This window comes from Peromyscus leucopus, chromosome 4 (genome assembly GCF_004664715.2).
Source record: "Peromyscus leucopus breed LL Stock chromosome 4, UCI_PerLeu_2.1, whole genome shotgun sequence".
Taxonomy (NCBI): domain Eukaryota; kingdom Metazoa; phylum Chordata; class Mammalia; order Rodentia; family Cricetidae; genus Peromyscus; species Peromyscus leucopus.
The window spans coordinates 132562004-132584167 of record NC_051066.1 but is presented as its reverse complement, the minus strand read 5'-3'; the positions used below and the strand labels follow the sequence as shown (position 1 = coordinate 132584167).

The following is a 22164-nucleotide window of genomic DNA, read 5'->3' as shown; positions in this document are numbered from 1 at the left end:
CAGACTTGACTCAATGAACTCTACAGTGCTGGGGACTCGGCTCAGTGGGAGAGAACCTGCCCAGCGCACACAAGGTCCTGTACTCATTCCCAGCATGGCAAAAGGAAGATAGTAGGCCATCGAGCCTGGCGTGGTGACACATGCATGGAAGCAAAGAACATAGAAGGCAGAGGCAGGAAGATCACTGAAAGTTCAGTGCCAACCAGGATAACATTGTGAAACCCTGTCTCAGAGAAAAATAAATAAATAGTAAGATAGGAATGAAGCAGGAACTGATAAATGAAGATGATCAAATTATTTCCAGTGGCTCCGAAAAACAGTTTTTGTGATGTTGAACTGTGGAGGGCCAGGTATGGTGGTAAATACCTGTAATCCCAGCACTAGGAAGGCAGAGCCAAAGGATCTCTGTGAGTTCCAGGCCCACCTGGTCTATGTATCAAGTTCCAGGTCAGCCAGGGCTACAGAGTAAGGTCCTAGCTCAAACAATATTAAATTAAAGTTTAATTTTTAAAAAAAGTCTCACATGAGATGGTGGGATGGCTCAGTGGACAAAGGTGCTTCCTGCCAAGCCTAAGGATCTGAGTTTGATCCCCGGAACCCAGATGGTGAGAGGAAGAAACACATCCCAAAGAGGTGCCTGACAGTCACACTTGTGCTGTGGCACGAGAGAGAGCGCGCGCGCGCGCGCACAAAAACAACGAAAATAATTAAATGTAAAAAAATTAACAGAAAATAAGAATATAAAAATACTGATATCTTTTTACCACTAATAACAATATTTGTAATCAGTTCAGCATAGAAGCAGGAATTTAAAAAAAAGAAGACAAGTATGGTAGCAGATGCCTTTAACTGCAGCACTTGGGAGGCACTAGTCCACATGAAGAGTGCTAGGCAAGCCAGGACGCCATAGTGAGACCTTGTTTCCATAAAACAAAAGTGTATGTCTTGGATTTTTTTTCAGCCAGGCCTTTTGGGAAGCAAATCCAGGAGGATCCCAGTTCAAGGCTACACACACAGAGATTCAGGCCAGCCTAGACTACAGAGACCCTGTCTCCAGAACACAAAACAGTATTTTTTTAAAGTATGTATTTTTTTACTTTAACATTTAATTTTCATTTTTATTTCTTATTTTTATTTTTATTTTATTTTATTTTTTTAGGTTTTTCAAGACAGGGTTTCTCTGAGTAGCCCTGGCTGTCCTGGAACTCACTCTGTAGACCAGGCTGGCCTTGACCTCAGAGATCGGCCTGCCAAGCGCTGGGATTAAAGGCATGCACCACCACCACCACCACCACCACCACCACCACCACCACCACCACCACCTGGCTGCATTTAGTTTTCAAATACAAATAATTTTAATTCATCTATTCTTCAAAGTTTGGTAATTTTCTTCCAAAAATCTCCAATCTTCCTCCAAGAGGAAGAGTGTATGTTCAATATGGATGTGTTCTATACGGACATGGGGAATTTCCCAAGGGGGGAAAAATGCCTGATGCAATCTGTTGAACTCTACTGTCAAGACTTTGGCAGAACTTCAAAATAGTCCTTACATTCAAACTCTCTAATCAGGAACCCACTGGTCCAAAGGAGACAGGGAGCCCAGTTTATTTACTTAGACACAGTGCTCTGTCAATGCCCCGAGTCAACAGTAATGAGAGCTTTAATACACACTGTGGCACACAGTTCAAAGGGAAAATAACCATAGCCCATTGGGGTAAGAGTCAACTTCCTTTATTAACAAGGACTGCTATGACTGAGGACAAAAAGGTAAAAGGCATGCTAAAAACGGACAAAATGCAAGAGCTGCCAGATTACAGTGAGTGGCATGGGAGACACAAAGGTCCAAGAAGTATGTAATTTATGCCCACATAAGCACCCTAAGTTAAAGGAAATGCAAATCAAAACAATTTTATACTTTCAGTCACAGGGTCTCTCTATGGCTCAAACTGGTCTGGAAATCACTATGACTATATAGACAATCTGGTCTCAAACTCACAGCAAACTCAGTCTCTCCAGTGCTGAGATTACAGGCATGAGCCATCATGACTAGGACTTTATACAAATTTGTTTTGTTGTTTATGTACAAAATTTTAAATGCAAGAATTTATTTGTGGACTGGAAAGATGTCTCTGTAGGTAAACTTGCCACTAAGCCTGAAGACCTGAGTTCAATCCCCAGAACTCTTATGGTGGAAGGAGAGAACAAACTCCCACAAGCTTCCCTCTGACCTCCACATTAGATAGTATAAAATGTTAAAGAGTTTATACTTATACTGTGTTATGGACCTTCAAAGCCAGGTAATACAATTAAGACTAAACTCTTTGTTCCCATGACACTGAAAGGAGATATAAGTGCAGAAAAACGGAACCTCTCAGGTACTGACAGCTTATACAAGGCTATATACAATTATACAGGGCAGAGCTGGAGGGGGCTCAGCAGTGAAGAGCTTGCTCTTCAGGGATCTGAGTTCAGTTCCCAGTACCTACAGTGGGCAGCTCACAACAGCCTCCAGGTCCAGGGAATTTGATGCTTTCTTCTGGCTTCTGTGGGTATCTACACACTCACATAGGCACACATATTCAGAAATAAAAATCAACATGAATCTAACAAAAAAAAATTATCCAAGCACGAGAAACCTGTTGTCAAAAGTAAGATTACTCCCTAAGCACACATGGCTGTGTCTGTATCTATGCCTGTAGACAGAGACAGCATCTGGATAAAGGAAGATAAAGCCACTGAAGCCTTTCAAAGGCTGTGCCAGCATATCACACCTTTACAACAAGCAGAAAAGGCCAGAGATAAGTCAGGTCCTGTGCAGAGGAAAAGTGGAATGGCTGGAGCGCTAGCCATGGCCATCTTTCAAAGTTCAAGCCAGAAGAGGGGGCATGCTGTGAAGATGCTTAGAATCTCCTACTGTCACTTGAATCAGAAGACTACAATTCAGAATGCAAAAACATCATTTGTGACAAGAAACCAAGATCCTCTTACATCCAGTTCTGGAGAAATCTAGAACTAATGCTCATTTAGGAAAAACAGTATTTTTTCATTTAAAATTTTTATTGAACTTTTAGTTATTTTGTGTGTATGGGCCCGTGTGGCACAGTATCCACGTGGAAGTCAGAAGGCAAGTAGAGGGAAGCTTCCACATACAGAACAGGAAAATTAAGAACATTCTAGGACACTCACAGAGCAAGAGTTGTTTAGCTTGTTCTTAGGCAGGATCTTACTATGCAGCCATCCATGGTCTGGAACTCACTTCGTAAACTGCTTACCTCTGCCTCTCAAGTGCTGGAAGTGGACACGACTGTCCACATCCCTAATTACTATTCCAATTTTGTTTATGACCTACCTCCTCAAGCCAGCTTTCCTGTTATCTATCAAATAGGGATAATGACATACCTTGGGTGCTGTGAGAGGATCAGAGCAGAAAAGTCTCTAAGGGGCCTACTAAAATGTCTAGCATAGATAGGACTGGAGGACATAGCACAGGATGTATGCTTTAGCATACAGGAGCTGTGAGTGCGATTCCCAGGACCTTAAAAAGATATATAAAATAAATGCCAGACGCCATGAAGCAAGCCTGAGAGACAGAGACAGATTTGAAATCATCCTCCACTACGAAGTAAGTCTGAGGCGAGTCAGTGCTACAAATAATACAAGTGGTTTCAAGCAGGGCCCTTTCCTGCCTCACACCCCACCAGGCTATTAAACTTGACAGCGTGGAGACAGGACAAATGAAGACAGGGAGGGGAGGGAAAGTTTAGTTCCATTTTGTGGGTTGTTTTTTGTTTTTTATTTTATAGCTGCAGAAGCCAGAAAAGTTGGGTCCCCTGGAATTGGAATTTCAGATGGTTGTGAGCCCCCATGTGAGTGCTGGGAATCAAATCCAGGTCCTCTGGAAGAGGTGACAGTGCTATTAACTGCTCAGTCATCTACCCAGCTCCGTGTGTGTGTGTGTGTGTGTGTGTGTGTGTGTGTGTGTGTGAGAGAGAGAGAGAGAGAGAGAGAGAGAGAGAGAGAGAGAGAGAGAGAGAGAGAGAACTTTCTTTTATGTCAGTATCTTTCTAATATGTGTGTCTGTGTATCACATGCATGCCTGGTGCCTGTGGAAGTCAGAGGGATGTTGTATGCCCTGGAACTGGAATTTCAGACCGTTGTCAACTGCTGTGTGGATGCTAGGAGTTGAACCCAGACCTCTGCAAGACTAGCAAGTGCTCTTAACCACTCAACCATCTCTCCAGCTCTCAAGAGGATTGTGGGTTTTTTTATGTAAGATTTTTCTTGCCGGGTAGTGGTGGCACCCGCCTTTAATCCCAGCACTTGGGAGGCAGAGGCAGGCAGATCTCTGAGAGTTTGAGGCCAGCCTAGTCTACAGGGCAAGATACAGGACAGACACCAAAACAACACAGAGAAACCCTGTCTCGAAAGATTTTTTCCTTACATGTATGAGTATTGTGCCTGTATGTATGTGTACACCACATGTAGACAGTGCCCAGAGTGTCATCACATATGCTGGACCTAGAGTTACAAACGTTGCTAGCCTTCTGACATGAGTCCTAAAACTGACCCCAAGTCCTCTGCAGTAGTAGTCAGTGCTCATAACCACTGAGCCATCTCTCCAGCCCTGGGAAAAAAGGTTTAAAAACTTTCTAAAAAAAGCTTTCTGCCGGGCAGTGGTGGCTGCACGCCTTTAATCCCAGCACTTGGGAGGCAGAGCCAGGCGGATCTCTGTGAGTTTGAGGCCAGCCTGGACTACCAAGTGAGTCCCAGGAAAGGCACAAAGCTACACAGAGAAACCCTGTCTCAAAAACAAACAAAAAAAAAAGCTTTCTAACTGGGCAGTGGTGGCTCACGCCTTTAATCCTAGACTCAGGAGGCAGAGGCAGGGGCGTATCTCTGTGAATTCAAATCCAACCTAGTCTACAGAAAGAGTTACAGGACACCCAGGGCTACACAGAGAAAGCCTGTCTCTAAAAAACCAAAACCGGGGCTGGAGAGATGGCTCAGCAGTTGAGAGCACTGGCTGCTCTTCCAGAGGTCCTGAGTTCAATTCCCAGCAACCACATGGTGGCTCACAACCATCTGTAATGAGATCTGGCGCCCTCTTCTGGCCTACAGGCATACATGCAGGCAGAACACTGTATACATAATAAATAAATAAAAAAAAAAAACCAAACCAAAACTAAAAAAAAAGGTTTCTAGGGGCCTTCGGGATAACTCATTGGGTAAAACCCTTGATGGCTAATGCAAACCAACAGACAGCCTGAGTTCTGTGAGATCCTGAGATCTACGCAAAAAGAGAACGGAGACTGTGAAAGTTGTCCTCTGACCTCTACACAGGTGCCACAGCACACAGCCCACCCCAACCCATGCAAGAATCCCACACACAGTAATAAATAAAATAAGGCAGGCTGGAGAGATGGCTGCTCTTCCCGAGGACTCAGGTTCAATTCCCAGCACTCACATGGAAGCTCACAACTGTCTGTAACTCTAGTGGGGGGGGGGTTAAAAAATAAATAGATAAAATAAGGCTGCACCCTGACACAAGAGGGTTGCCCCAAGTTTGAGGTAGCCTGAAGAACACTGTTTTCAAAACAACAAAAAATGCATTCTCTGAGGACCCAAGCTGTTCCTTCCCTAATTAAACGGGTTGAGTTTACTCATTCCATATTACTAAGAACAGGCTAGCTGGATCAGTGGAACTTTGCAGAGTCAGCTGGAGAGCCTGCTAAGAGAACATCTTACCCTCACAGTCCCTCCTCCTCCTTCCCCATCACTGCAGAATGAGAGCCTCCAGCCTGACACTGGCTGTGTCCTGAACTCCTCTTTACTTTGTCTTTTTCTTTTTTGGTGACAAGGTCTTATTCTGTAGCCAGACTCCTGCCTCAACGTCTCAAGTGGCCAGGATTAGACACTCAGCACTACTTCATTTTCTGGTCACCATTCTGCAGGCCCTACGTCAACGTTTCTCCATTGCCAAGGGGTACCCAATTAAGGACCCCCTCACCCCATTTTGGTTAAAAAAATTTTTTAGGATGGGATCTTATGTAGTTGAGGATGACCTTGAACATGGATCCTCCTGCTACCTCTACCTCCTGAGGGCTGTGATTATACATGAACACACACACAAACATGTATATACATCCCACATATACACAAGCAGGGAGGGCATGGTGGTATATACCTATAACCTCAGCACTTAGGAACTTGGAGGCAGGAGATTGAGTTCAAGACCAGCTTTGAGTACACTGAGACAGTGAGTGTCTGGAAGCCGGGCTGGGCTTTCTAAGAGCAAAGAACTGAACTCAGGGAGTCTGACTCCACATAACAACTACACTGCCAAGTCAAAAGGGGTCTCTAAAGATGGGAGCTGGAAAGGAGGGAAACAGGGAAGTCTATCTTAGCAGTTATGAGCCAGAACTCTGCAGCAGAGTGGCTGGCCTAGGTTGGGATCGCCCCCGAGCCCAGGCTCCTCCCCTATAATATGTAGTGCATCCTTTCACAAAGGTTTCCAAGAGCCTGACTCACAATAAGCAGTCAAGGCTATTGATCTCGCAGTCCTAAGCCCTACTAATCCAGACTGCTTGACGTTCCAACCTCTAGAACTTTACGGAAAAGCTGCTTCTGCCGCTCCCTGCTCCATCAGGCCTCAGCACAGCCATCAGTTCCTCTCAACAAGGCGTCAATTCTGTACCCCACGACATCTGACCTGTTCAATCACAGCTCAATATTGGTTTCAGCTGAGGGTAAGGAACTTTTTTTTTTTTTTTTTTGGCTTTTTTGAGACAGGGTTTCTTTTGTGTAACAGCCCTGGCTGTCCTAGAACTTGCTCTGTAGCCCAGGCTGGCCTCAACTCTCAGAGATCCACTTGCCTCTGCCTCCCAAGTGCTGGGATTAAAGGTGTGTGCCACCACCTCCCGGCTGGTAAGGAACTCTTGATGAACCTTAGCATCTAATAGGCAGTGACCTTATGTGACATACACATGCTATGGGGTGACCTCAGCTTCTTCACTAGGAAAGCAGAATAAGATCAGTACCATCCTATGGAGGATTAAAGGACTCCGTGCTAGAATCCTGAAAAGAAAAAAAAAAAAAAAACACAGAAACACATACAAACTATTATTGCTACCCTATGGGGGCACAGGGAGGATGGCAAAACCTAAGGAACAGAGCACCTGAAGAGAGACCGTTATTTTGTCCCTGGGGTCTGACAAAATCTTTAACTACTCTTCTTAGGCTTTGGGACTTAAGCCTGCAAGCATCTCCATTGTCTAAAGACTTCAGACTAGAGGTCTGGAGTGAGGCTTGGTTTGGGGGTTTTTTTTGGGGGGGGGAGGGGAGGTTGCTGTTTTGTTTTTTAGTTTTTTGTTTGGTTGGTTTTTGTGGGTTGTTTTCCCCCTCCTCCCCCCAAGACAGGGATCACCATGTGGCCCTGGCTGGCCTGGAACTTGCTTACACAGACCAGGCTGGCTTTAAACTCCAGAAACCTGCCGGCCTCTGGCCTCCCAAATACTAGGATTATAGGTGTGAGCCACCACGATTGTAGTGAGTTTGGGGTAGATTCTTTTTTCTTCTCTCCCCCTATTTCCTTTTATTGAGATAAAGTTTCACTCTGTAGCCCAGGTTGGCTCCTCCTGTCTTAGACTTATGGGCATGAGCCACCATAACCTGGCTACATGTGTGTTCTTTCTGAAAGTCGCAGGAAAACACAGCTAAACTGTTTTCCCCTGAAAAAGCAGCTCTTTTGTTGCTCACAGAATGTTAAAAACACATTATTTTAATAGACAACTAATTTTCTCTCTCTCCTTTTTTTTCTTTTTTGGTTTTTCTAGACAGGGTTTCTCTGTGTAACAGCTCTGCCTGTCCTGGAACTAGCTCTGTAGACCAGGCTGGCCTCAAACTCAGAGATTGCCTACCTCTGCTTCCTGTGTGCAGGGATTAAAGGCATGCAATACCACCACTCAGTGACAACTAATTCTCTTATGCTTTAAATATTAACATTTATTCCTGGCCTCCTTATCTATTAATTCCAGGAAATAGCTAACATCTGTTCAGTTTTTGCTGCATGCCAAATCCTTGACAAATATCTCATTCCCAACAATTCAGAGAAACCAGCAGCAATGGCCCAACCCTACATGGTAGAAAAAGGCCAAAACTAAGGAACTCAGCTATGGCACCCAGCAGACAAGCTTCTTTTTGCAGTGAGCAGTGGCTAATTAAAGACTCACAGCTGGGACTAGAGAGATGGATCTGCGGTTAAGAGCACTGACTGCTCTTCCACAGGTCATGGGTTCAATTCCCAGCACTCACATGGCAGCTAACAACTGTCTGTAACTACAAGATCTAACACCCTCACACAGACGTGCATACAGGCAGAACACCAATGCACATAAAATAAAAATAAATAAATTATAAAAAAAAAAAAAGACAGCTGAGGGCTGGAGAGATGGCTCAGAGGTTAAGAGCACCGACTGCTCTTCCAGAGGTCCTGAGTTCAATTCCCAGCACCCACATGGTGGCTCACAACCACCTGTAATGAGATCTGGTTCCCTCTTGGTATACATAATAAATAAATAAATCTTAAAAAAAAAAAAAAAAAAAAGCCGGGCGGTGGTGGCCTTTAATCCCAGCACTCGGGAGGCAGAGCCAGGCAGATCTCTGTGAGTTCGAGGCCAGCCTGGGCTACCAAGTGAGTTCCAGGAAAGGCGCAAAGCTACACAGAGAAATCCTGTCTCGAAAAACCAAAAAAAAAAAAAAAAAAAAAAAAAAAGACAGCTGATCAAAGTGCTGAGAGTCGGTGGAATCGAATGTTCAGCCCTAAATAGGTCATCTATACCAATCTCCCCTCCCCCTAAGGGGGAATCTTGGAAGATGGGGTGAAAAGAATGAGAATGAGAGGCTGGGGAGGTTGCTGGGAACTGCTCTGCCCTGGATAGGAAAACAGTTGTTGCACATATGAAGGAAGCCACAGCAGTGGTTACTTACGGTAGAGCTGCACTAGATCAAGCCAGCCTTACCCTTAGCTGAGGAGCTGTGGTAATTGGAAGAGGGACAGTTACTACAGTTACTTTTCTTTAAGTGTGTGCCCATGCTACAGTGGATGTTCCCATATCCATGCAAATATGGATGGACTAATGGTGTGTTATATGAAAGGGGGGGCACAGGCCTAGTGGAAACGATCAAAATACACTGTATACATGTGCAATCCTGTCAATATTATGTGTGCATACATACATCCATACATTTATTTATTTATGGCCTTTGAGCAGGTTGTGGTGACAGACAACTATAATCCCAGCCACCCTTGACGCTAAAGCAGCAGCATCACCAATGCAAGGCTGCAATGCCTGGGCCACATACAATGCTCTATCTGAAAATATCGTGGCTTGGGGGCTGAGGAGATGACTCAGCGGTGAGGGCACCGGCTGCTTGTCCAGAGGACTCGGGTTCAATCCAGACTCACCTGGCTAGAGGAAAGGATGCCATCTGACCCTCCATGGCCAAGCTATGCCATTAGTACCCTCTACATACCCAAATATGCGGTAATTCAAAACTTAAAACCTAGAAAGGCCTCATGGCAGATAGTGGCAATACATGCCTATGATCCAAGCACTTAAGAGGTGGAGGCATGAGGATTAGAAGTTCATGGTCATTCCTCAGCTACAGAGTAAATGTGAGGCTAGCTTGGTCTACATGAGATCCTGTCTCGAAAAAACAAAAATTAAAAAAAAAAAAAATCAAACCTCTCAAAAATGGTCTTTAGAATCCTGACAATACAACGGTAAGGGACTGCTATGTTTTCTTTTCTGAAAAAACGAAGGGTCAGAAACATTAGCATGTCTGTAACCCCAGCACCTGGTAGAGGTGGCAAGTTTTAAGCGCCCGAGTTTCCATGACAGACTTCCACAACCTAGGTATTTCAATTATCTGTGCTCCTGCAGAAGCAAGAAAGGTAAGTCAATCCACCCAGCTGTAGACACATACACACCCCACTCTCTTTTTAAGACAGGGTCTCACTATGCAGCCCTGGCTGGCCTGGAACTTCCTTTGGAGACCAGACTGGCCTCCAATTCAGAGATGCTCCTGCCTCCAGAGAGTTAGTATAAAGGTGTAGTGGAACTACCGATTAGACCTTTTTTATGTGGGAAAGAGACCTCAAAATCATAGGCTTCTACTAGGAAAAACATCCAAATGCACTCCCCTAGGACACCTAGGAGTTCAATTCCTAGGATTATGTTCCTTCATGGAATAAAGCCTCATTTTAAACCCTCCCCCAAATGACACCTCTGAGTTCTTTCCCAAAGACCACTGACTCAAGCATCACCTCCCTTCCCCACAACCATCCTATTTACACATGGTGACTAATACCAGACTCTTGAAGGTTTTACAAGGTTTCTGAAAGCTCATTCATTCCATTTGGCCAAATAACCAAGGTCCAGCTGGAGAGATCCAGGCAAGGACCCAACGAAGCTATCACCGCTATTCCAAGTAAAGGTTTTGATTTTGATGAGGCTACCTCACTGTGGGTTGAGATCAGTGGGGCAGTCCCTGAGAAAGCAGCCCAAAGGCAGCACCACTCCTCTCTCTAAGCTTGTAACCTATCAAAACTGAGTGGCTAAACACACACACACACACACACACACACACACACACACACACACACACACACACACACACCTGTAATCCCAGTACTCTGAAGGCTGAAGCAGGAGGACTACACAGCCTGAATTACACAGCAAAACCCATCTCAAACAAATAAAATAAGACAAAAGGCTGGGGGCTGAAGAGATAGCACTGAGGAGTACTAGCAACCAGTGCTCTTCCAGGGGACCCCGGTTCAATTCCCAACACCCACATGACAACTAACAGCCTTCTGTGACTCCAGTTCCAGGGGAGCCAACACTCTCTTCAGGCCTCCACAAGCACTGCCTGCACATGGCACACAGACACACATGCAAGCAAAACACCCATATAAATAAAATAAAAACCAAGCCAGACAGGGGTGCACGCCTTTAGTCCCAGCACTCGGGAGGCAGAGGCAGGTGGATCTCTAGGGTCAAGGCCAGCCTGGTCTACAGAGAAGTTCCAAGACAGTCATGGCTATAGAGAGAAACCATGTCTCAAAAAAAACCAAACCAAACAAACAAACAAAAAAAACCCTAAAAAAATTTTTTTTTATTTTAAAAGGGGGGGGGGGGCTGAACATGTTGGCACAGACCACACTAATCCCTACACTTGAAGGCAGAGACAGACAGGTGGATCTCTGTGAGTTTAAGGTCAGTCTACATAGTAAGTTCCAGGACAGCCAGAGCTATATAGTGAGTCCTTGTCTCAGAAAAAAATTAAAAGATAAATAAAAAATAAACACAGGAATAAAAACAATTTTTAACATAAAAAAAAAAAAACATTTTAAGTGACAGAGTACTTACCAAGAATGAGAGTATCCCAGGGTCCAAGCCCAGGACCACCAAATATTATCTATATAGTTATAGCTATCTTCCCCATATTCCTTTCTAAGAAGTGAGGGCAATAAATCAGTAGACCAAATGCACCTATGAGGACTGATTTCCATACTCGTCAGCAATGGTTATCAAGACATTCTCAAGGAATTCATTAGAAATCTAGGGGCCTTGTTTATGCTGCTGGGGATCCATCCAGGACCCCCCACATCCTAAGTAAGTGATCTATCACTGAGCTACATTCCCCACCTGAGTCATGTTGTTCTGTCTGTTTGTGAACACTACGGAGCCCTGGCTGGCCTGAAACTCAGCGAGCACCACCTCTATCTTTACAACCAGAGAGCCGGGATCAAAGGTGCACACCAGCAAGCCCCACTCGCAGCTTCTTTAATTTTTTGAAAGGATTTTTATTATTATGCATATGTGTAGATGTATCTGTGACTGCAGGAATCAATTTTTGTAGTTACCTCTCTCCTTCACATTTACATGGGTTTCAGGAATCAAACTCAGGTCATCAGCAAGCACTCTTACTGAGCAATCTTACCGGGCTTGTTTTGTCTTCTTTTAGAGGCAAAGTCTTGATATATAGACCAGGCTAGCCTCAAACTCTATCAGGCATATCCAACCCGTAGTCCACAGGGCAGATGCATCCCAGGATAGCTGTGAATCTGGCCCAATATATTTGCAGATGACTATATTATACTGCAATGTCAAAAGGTTGAACACGCTGCATCTCAAGCTCCCCACCTCACCCTTCAGAGTAATGGGATTTCAGGTATGTGTCAGCTCTGAAATAGGGTTTGTTTGCTTAACTTTTGTTTCCTAAGATTTATTTATGTATTTTATGTGTGTGAATATTCTATTTGCAAGAAGCCTGCATGCCAGAAGAGGACATCAGATCCCACATTAGATGGTTCTGAGCCACCATGGAGTTGCTGGGAATTCAACTCAGAACCTCTGGGAGAGCAGTCTCTTAACCCCTGAGCCATCTCTCCAAGCCCTCTAGGGTAGTTTTTGAAAGATATCTGCACTTAGTACATGTTTTCAAAGTTTAGATGCACAGTTTTGGGTTTGTTTGTTTCTTTCTTTTTTTTCTTTTTTTGGGTTTTTTGTTTTTTGGGTTTTTTTGGGGGGGTTTTCAAGACAGGTTTTCACTGTGTAGCTCTGGCTGTCCTGGAATGCACTTTGTAGACTAGGCTGGCCTCAAACTCACAGAGATCTGCATGCCTCTACCTCCCAAGTGCAGGAATTAAAGGCACCACCACCCACTAGCTCCAGGTCTTAAAGCAAAGCAAACCGCTTTTCATGTTGTTTGAGACAGTCCCTGTAAGCCAGGCAGACCTCACTATGCAGCCAAGGATGGCTTTGAACTCTTGATTCCCCTGTGTTCCACCTCCCCAGTGCTGGAATTCTAAGCACAATCCACTCCATCTGGCTGCAAACTGCCTTTCACCTTCAGAATTTCATGCTACTTGCCCTGCTAATTAAAAGGGGGTGGAGGGGAAGCAGTGGGGGTGGGAGTTGGAGAGGGAACCAGGCATGTTGATACCTGCCTGTAATCCCAGCATTTAAGAGGCAAAGATAGTCAGATTCTCACAAACCCAAGACCAACCTGATCTACACAGGGAGATCCCATCTCAAGAAAAATTTAAAAATAAAAAATAAGGTCTGGGGAGATTGCTAAGTGAGTAAAATGCTTGCCGAGCAAACAAAAGGACCTGAGTTTAGATAGCCCCATTTAAAAGCCCTATCCTCACCAGAGCAGGGGAGAGAGGCTGGTGGATCCCAGGGGCTCTCTGGCCAACCAACCTAACCAAAATGGAGAGCTCTGGGTTCAATGAGCCCTTACCTCAAAAAGTAAGATGGAGGGAGCTGGAGCTATGGCTCATTGGTTAATAGCACTGACTGATCTTCCAGACGACCCAGGTTCAATCCCCAGCACCCATAGGGCAGCTCACAACTGTCTGTAACTCCAGTTCCAGAGGATCCAATACCCTCTTTCTGGCCTCAGAGGGCACTGCATGCACAAAGTACATAGACATGAAGGTAAAACACACAAAAAAAGGTGTATAATTAAGATCGAAAAATAACAAATAAAAGAGGTGGGGAAAAGAAAAGAAAAAAATTTAAGTAAATAAATTTGTTTTTGGTCCCAGCACTCAGGAGGCAGATGGATCTCTGTGAGTTCCAGGATAGCCAGATCTATAACTCAAAAAAAAAAAAAGGGGGGGGCGGGGGGGGACGGACAAGATCAGGCAGATCTCTGAGTTTGAGGCTAGCCCGATCTATATAAATGAATGAATATAAAGGGGCTAAGTGATTGAAGAACCTTGGCTTCCAAAAATACACATACACACACATACTTTTTTTTTTTTTTGGTTTTTCGAGACAGGGTTTCTCTACGTAGCTTTGCGCCTTTCCTGGAGCTCACTTGGTAGCCCAGGCTGGCCTCGAACTCACAGAGATCCGCCTGGCTCTGCCTCCCGAGTGCTGGGATTAAAGGCGTGCGCCACCACCTCCCAGCTCACACATACATACATACATACACACACAAATATTAATAATATTAAAAGGTTGGAATGTGGAAGGAAAACACTTAAAATATGCATTATTTAAAAGCATTTACAAGTAAATGTGGTTATATACAAAATACAGCCTAAAAAACCCAACAGTCTCCCTTAGTAATGCAGACAGGCAGCTAATACTGAATGGAGAACTCAAGCAAACTTCTTTGAGAACTTCAGGTAGTTCTGAATGAAATACAGCCCACAACTGACAAGAGCACATAGAGGCAGAAGAATGTTGACCCTGGGTATGAAGACAAGCTGGCTGTTTGGCTAAAAAGGACACGGTGCCAGCAAAAGTGACTTGGGACAAGGAAACCACTGGCAGTCTGCCCACTGAAGCATGTGAAGGAAATCAGACCTGCTACTAGGTGTTCCTGCAGGCAGCTGGCTCTAAACAAGGTCCCTACAGATTCTGTGAGGGGTGAACCTTGAAATCAGTAACTGCTCAGCATTCAGCTGGGGAGAATGAGGCCTAGCCCTAAGAGCACAACGTGATTTGCCTGAGGTCACATGTGAGTGTAAGAGCTGGGACTAGTGCCAGATCCAGATCAAATCTGTCCCTGAAGATAATCTGACATTCGTGTGAAGAATGGAAGGCTTAGGGGAAGATCAGGGACACAAAACAGTCTCGTCATTCAGGTTCATCCTGATCAGGGCCTGGACGAGGATCATATTGGAAAAGGGCCATGAAAACTAACAGGCAAACAGGTACAAATGATTTAAGAGAATGGAAAAACCCACTGAGAACTGGGCATAAGTAGCAGATGCTTAGAATTCCAGCACTTGGGAGGTAGAGGATCAGGAGTTCAAAGCCAGTCAAGGCAGTGGTGGCCTTTAATCCCAGCACTCAGGAGGCAGAGCCAGACGGACCTCTGTGAGTTCGAGGCCAGCCTGGTCTACAGAGCAAGATCCAGAACAGGCACCAAAACAACACAGAGAAACCCTGTCTCAAGAAACAAAAAAAATAAAAATAAAAAGAAGAAGAAGACGACGACGACGACTTGTCTTGAATGTACAATAGGCACCAAAACAACACAGAGAAACCCTGTCTCAAGAAACAAAACAAGTTCACCTTTAAGCAACATATTTTTAAGCACTTAAATATGGCAATATACAGAGAAACCAAAAAATTTTGTAGACAGTTTAAAAAGCTAAAGGTTAGCCAGGAACAGTGGCAATTATCTATAGTACCGGACCCTGAGGTAAGAAGACAGCCTTGGGCTACACATAGGAAGACTATCTCAAATAGTGGGGGGGAGGGTTTGAGGCTGGAGAGATGGCTCATGGATTACGAGTACTGGCTTGGCTGATCTTTCAGAGGACCCCAGTTCAATTCCTAGCAGTCACAAAGTAAGTCACAACTGACTGTAACTTCAGATCCAGGGGATCCAACTCCCTTTTCTGACCTCTGTGGGCACTAGGCATACTCATGGTGCAGATAAATACATGCAGTCAACCACATAAAATGAAATAACCTTTCCTTTTTTTTTTTTTAAACTAAGGGAGGGGAAAAAGAAATTGGGTCGTGGTGGCACACTCCCTTAATCCCAGTACCCCCAGAGGCAGAGGCAGGAGGATCTCTGTGAGTTCAAGGCCAGTGTGATCTACAGAGCTCTCCAGGATCCTGTCTTGAAAAACCAAAAAAATAAAATAAAATAAAATAAAAAAGAAATTGGGCACAGCGGTGTAAATCTGTAATCCCAGCACAAGAAGTATATGTTCAAGCCTAGCCTAGGCTACATAGATAATTCAAGACAAGATCCTGTCTGAGAACAATGGACTCGTACAACTTTGAGGTGTGTGTGTGTGTGTGTGTGTGTGTGTGTGTGTGTGTGTGTCTGTACAAAGGGACAGTGGAAAACAATACCCCAGCATTTGTTTAACAATCAGTTTTCTGTTTTCACTGAGCACTCCAGCTGTATATGGAAATCTGGCTACTCAATGTGTACTTACCTAATCTTAATACCACCCAAAAACTAGAATGGCATATACTCAGACCCCACCCCCCATCTACCAAATCAGAGCAAGCATTTTAACAAGACAGGCACATCCAGGATGAGAAGCAGGAATGTAGGGCCATCAAGGGTGTACTTACTGCACTATACAAATGGAGCAGCAACAACCAAACAAAGAGACAAACTACCTGCTCACTTAAGCAGATCATAGTTTATTAGGTACTACTCACAGACCTCCATTCTTTTTTATTTTTTTTTCTTTCTTTTTTAGAGAAATGTAGTACTGAACACAGGACTTATTTCCCTTCCTGAAATAACACAACTTAGTTTTAGGGCTCTAGTGAACAAAAAAATTTGAAAAAGCTTAGCTGTTCCAAAGCACAACAATGGTCAATTTTATTCAAGTTCTCAGACTGAGTTGGGGCACTTCCCCACAAGCCCCATTAATTCCTACAGGTTCCCGGGGGTGCCATTAAGTCTCCCAGCATCCCTAGGAAGCAGGTGCCTGGCAAATGTCCAGTTTCCAGATGAGATTCAGGCCTTGGATCTTCAAATGCTGTATTCCTGCCCTGCCCTACTGGTGTAGCTTCTCAGATCCAAACTCCCTCCCCCAGGCTGCCTCTGCAGCTGCACATTCAAGTACTTCCCAAAAGGAAGAAAGGTCAGGAGTCATTATACCCTAAGCACTGGAAACTCCAGCTGTGGAGAAACTCATCAGGGGTTCAAGGCTGAAAAGCCCTATGCAAAAATCTGGAGAGGGAAAGAGAAATACAAGGGATGAGGACCCACTGAGACAGGATGTCCCAGGTGTTTGTAAAGTGGGGGTCAGGAGAAAAGACAGGCAAACATTAATCAAGGACATGAAGGAGAGCGAGATCTACATACACTTTTTCTTTTCTTTCTTTCTATTCATTCATTTTTTTTTGAAGCAGGGTCACACACTGGGTTTTTTTGTTTGTTTGTTTTGTTTTGCTTTTTGTTTTTTCAAGACAGGGTTTCTCTGTTACAGTTTTAGCTGTCCTGGAACTCACTTTGTAGACCAGTCTGGCCTTGAACTCAGAGAGATCCGCCTGCCTCTGCCTCCTTAGTGCTGGGATTAAAGGCGTGGACCACCACAGCCCAGCTGCACAGTTTTTCATGCTGAGGATCACAACCTGGCCCTCCACACACTGTAGGCAAATATTCCACCACTGAGCTACATCCCTCAACCCACATGACTTCTTTTCTTTATACAAAGTTTAGGGTTAGAAGATATACATTACTAGAAAAAGCTCTTGAAGCCCCCTCACCCAGAACAAAGAGGTTAAAAAAGAAGCCAGGCAGTGGTGGCACACGCCTTTAATCCCAGCCCTCAGGCAAGCAATCTCTTGTGAGTTTGAGGTCAGACTGGTCTACAAAGTGAGTTCCAGGACAGACAGGCCTACACAGAAAAACTGTCTTGAGAAAAAACAAAACAAAGACATGGGGTGTGTTGGGGGGGAGGGGGAAGTAGAACCTACCTAATCAGATCTGTTTGTTTGAGACAGGGTCTTGCTATGTACCCTTAGATAGCCTGGAACTTATTATATGAACCAGGCAGCCTTAAATTTGCAATAATCCTCCTGTCTTGATTGCTGTGATCAGACCCACAAAAACAATGGAGAGCTTCACCAGAAACTTACAGGAAGTAATGCATCACAGAATTAAGAGTCCTAAGAATAACCAAAAATTACAAAGGGGATTCCTTTACATTTTGACTCCAGCAACAGGTCTGGCAGCCCTGGTCTTACGGCCACCTCCAGCAAAGAGGAAGAGAGGGGAGAATCGTTATCATCACGAGATAAGCACAACAGTGACCAACAGGAACCAGAAACCAGGAAAATGCCTGGACAGTGAACCAAGAGAATTCCTATTTGCAGAAAGATAAAAGACATATAAAAAAAAGTCATGTGAGCCAGGCATGGTAGTTCTTGCCTGTAATCCCAGCACTTGTGAGGCTGAGGCAGGAGATCTTCATGGGTTCAAAGCCAACCTGGACTACCCAATGAGTTCCAGAATAACCTGGACTACTTCATGACACAGGCTTCACAACAATGAAAGCCATGGGCATGGAAGGGGATCCTGTCAGGGAAGAAAGGCTCCGGAGGGGTGACTAAAAGAACTGCCCTGGGGGGGGAAAAAAAGGACACAGAGTGTTCTGCAGATACGCAGTCAACAGAGGAAGACCAAAGAGACCCATTACAGAGCCCTGGAGAGCACAGGAAGGGGAATGTGGCTCTAAAGAGGGAAGGAAACTCAAGAGTGAAACTATCTTGAACGGCAGAAAAGCTTAAAAGAAAGAGAGGCCAGGTGGTGGTGGTGGTGGTGGCGGCGGCGGCGGCGGCGGCGGCGGCGGCGGCGGCGGCGGCGGCGGCGGCGGCGGCGGCGGCGGCGGCGGCGGCGGCGGCGGCGGCGCACGCCTTTAATCCCAGCACTCGGGAGGCAGAGCCAGGCGGATCTCTGTGAGTTCGAGGCCAGCCTGGTCTACAGAGCGAGATCCAGGATAGGTACTAAAACTACACAGAGAAACCCTGTCTTGAAAAACCAAAAAGAGAGAGAGAGAGAGAGGAAAGAGAGGGTTTAGGAAGGAGCACCTGTAATCTCAGCACGGTGCCAAGGCAGGAGGATCATGAATTTAAAGCAAGACCTGGTCTCAAAACAAGATGACTGGCTAGCTAGACGGCTTGACACGTGCGGCCAAGAATGACCATCTGAGTTTGAGTCCTAGAACCCACAAAGTGGAAGCAGAGGAATCCTGCAAGTTGTCCTGTGATTGCCACATACATGTCATGACACACACCAAATAAATAATTTTTTTCAGTTAGAAAAAAGGACGAGGTGGAAAAATGGGTGGGTGGGTGCTCAAGAACAATCCCATCTTGGAGTGGGAGGATCCAGGAGAAAGGTGTGCCCAGCACTTGCTAGGTGATATGTTTCCTGCTAAAAGAGGTGCATCTCAAACCTTGGAGAGACCCAGAAAGCAAACATACTCTTAGATAGGAAAGCGAGTCTCCCCCAAGAAACCAGTTAGTTTGGAGTACGAATGAAAAATGCAACCGCAAGGACAGACTTAAGGACATGACAGTGAGTTCCCTTATAAGTGAAATTGGAAACTACGTGCCATACCATCAGGAGTTGGACTAGAACCTGAAATGGACGCTCACCTCAGACTGCAGGACCAAAAAAAAAAAAAAAAAGAAGAAGAACTGCCCCTCAAATTCACTAACTTCTGAAAGCACACCAGATTTGGGGCCTGGAAAGAAGAATTCTTTTCCTCAGAGTTGTGGGATATAATAAAGTATCCCAAAACTTTGGTTACTGACCTGACTTCTGAGGGAACTATCTGCAGACTGAACCCCAAACTGAAAAGGGAGAACTGTTAATTAGGTTGGAATATGGGAGTGTCCCCTCAGTATAGAGGAGCAAAGAAGAGCGAGTATGCCTTCAGTCTGTTCTTAGGGATGGTGAGAAACCGAGAGAAAATCCCAGGACTAGAGCTTAAGGAAGGGGAACGACGCCCAGATTTCCCAAACTATAGAGAAAGGGGACACTCCCATATACAGGGTCTTGAGGAAAGGGTGTGCTTCCCAGAGCAGGATAAGAAAGGCACTACACGAAAACGCGTTCCCGCGGCAGAGGCAGCAGTGTGGGCTGCGCCCCCATCTCACGGGCCAACCTGGGGGGGTGCAGCTCCGGCACTCCTCCCCACCCCCACTGCCCCGTTCCGCGCCCCGGGCCCGCACCTCGCAGCCCAGCCCCCTCGGGCCGCGCTGATTGGCCGTAGTGGCCGTCACTCCCGCAGGCAGCCGCAGTGATTGGGCGGCACTCGCACGCCCGCCACGCTCACAGCAGCGGTCCCCAGGCCTCCCTCCGGGGCTGGGTGATCGGGGGCCAGACGGGGAGCGGGGCTGAGCTAGGGTCCCGCAGTAGCGGAGACGTCCGTCCCCGGTCCCGCCCGCACGGCGCGCGCGCGGCACGGGGCCTGCCCCCGCCACGGCCCCAACCAGCTGGCTTCGCGTCGCCGCGCCTCGCCACGAGCTCACCTCACGGCCCCGCTCCTGCTGCGCCGCTCCAGGACCAACCGACAGAAGGACTGTGCGCGCTGCGCACCACGTGACCCCGGGGACGCGCCCAGCGTATCCCCCGCCCCCTACACACACGCACCATCGCCACCACTGAGTGACGCAGCGGCCCGGCGGCCCCGCCCCGGGCCCCGCCCCGCCCGGTCACCGGGACGACCGCTCGAGCAGGCCACGCCCACCTCCCTGACGCGGGAACACCAAGTCCGCACTCACCCGTGACCGCTGAGGTCACCAGAAGCCAGGGCCTGGATGCTGCCCATCTGCCGTCCTAATTGGCCTCCCTTACTGCATCTGGAAGTCACCCACTTTCCTTCAGCCTCCTGTCACCACCCTCCACGAAGATCGTGGTCTTTACAGCTCGTTACTTTCCCTCTTCCAATCCGTCCTTCACTCGCGAGGGCTTTTCAAAACGCCTTGTTCCCTTCTCCAGACGAAGAGCTGAGCCTTCAAGCTCGAGTGTCACCAGGCTTTCTCATTCTCACACATCCAGCCTGCCCTGTGCCCTGTGTGCTCTGCCTCTTTCAACTGAGCCTTCTCACCTCTGTCTTTGCTCTCATCCCTAGAAAAGGATTCCTATGGCTGCTGAGGAGAAAAAAAAAAAAACTGTATTTTGTCTCTAGGGACCAAAGTCCAAGATGCAGCCACCACAAAAGAGAGGTTTTCCCAGAGGGACTCAGCAAGTGCCAACAAGAAGTGTTGAAATTGCCATTCACAGGGGCGATTATGACTTGCTTTGACACTGGAAGCAACCAGACTTGCGCTTCTTAAATTATAAGTCTAATCACATCACTTCTCCCTGCTACTTAACCCATCAATCAATCTGTCCTTCTGTATCCTATGCCTTTGCTTATCTGACCACATTTTCTGTCGTTCTGTTTTTCTTTCTTGTTTGTTTGAAACAGTTTCAATGTGTAGCAGTGGCTAGTCTGGAACACAATACATTTAGTTGACAAGGATAACATTGAACTCACAGTAATCCACAGCTTTCTGACCCTGGAGTGCATCTTCCACGTAAAAACATAACTCTCAAGTCAAAAGAAGTAAGAGAAAGTTTTTGGAGCCAAAGTGTGAATGATCATGCCCTGGAAAAACACAGATTTAAATTACCTACTTCATGGAAATAGTTTCATGGAGTTTTATAGCAACAGAACAAAGAAAGTTATAAGCCAGGGCATTTTAAAAAATACATTAGTAGAGGCCAGATGTGGTGGTTCGCACTGTTTATCCCAGCACTAGGGAACCTGGCCAGGTGAATCTCAGTGAATTCAAGGACAGCATGGTCTCCATATTAGGTTCCAGGACAGGTAGGACTATGTAGAGAAACCCTGTCTCAAAAAGCTAACAAACAAACAAAAAATTAGTCGAAGAAACATTACGTAAAATGGGATAATCTCAACTGTAGACCTTAGATGCTATCTGGTAGCATTCTTAGCCCTTCCATGGGTGGAGAATAGGGTTTCATTAACTGACCATACATTCCAAGGGTTTATCAGGACTCTAGGTCTAACACAGAGGTGAGACCTGAAACATTCCAAACTCTCTACAGTCACTGGCCTTTTAATTAGTGTGCCTCTGGAGACATGGTTGTTTTGTTTTGTTTCAAGAATTCTTCACAGCATGCTTCACGCAACACTACCCTTTCTTTTCTAAACAAGGTCACACTCTCTAGAGCCCAGGCTGTCCTCAAACTCAAGTGCTTCTCCTCTCTAGGCCTTCCAAATGCTGGAATCACAATCATGAGCAACCATGCCCAGCTCTTTTCTGTCATTTTCTCTTTTTAAAATTTTCTTTAATTGGCTGTGTGTGGCGACACAGGTCTTTAATGACAACACTAGGGAGTCAGAGGCAGGCAGATCTCTATGAGTTTGAGACCAGCCTCGTCTACAGAGTGTGGGGAATAAAGATGTGCACCACCATGCCCCAGCTAAAGAAGACAGCCTACTCATTCACTGGCATTTTTCTTTGTTTATTGTGTTTGTATGTATAGGGTTGTTTTGACTGTATGTATGTCATTTATGTCTTATGTCATTTCCTACGGCTCTTTTTAGCCTCTAGGCCTTTGAAAAGGTTACTTTTTAATGTT

The 22164-nt window shown here is 45.7% G+C and overlaps 1 protein-coding gene across 2 annotated transcripts in view; it reads right to left on the bottom strand.

The window, feature by feature from the left end:
- Nucleotides 1-20188, bottom strand: part of Phf20 (PHD finger protein 20) — a 118275-nt gene extending 98087 nt beyond the window's left edge. Inside the window, exon 1 of one of the 2 annotated variants that reach the window (XM_028889007.2) lies at nucleotides 20043-20188. The gene's annotated coding sequence lies outside the window, so the exon portion shown is untranslated. The remainder of the gene's footprint in view (nucleotides 1-20042) is intronic. The other variant, XM_028889009.2, reaches the window with a different exon arrangement.
- Nucleotides 20189-22164: the final 1976 nt, after the last annotated feature.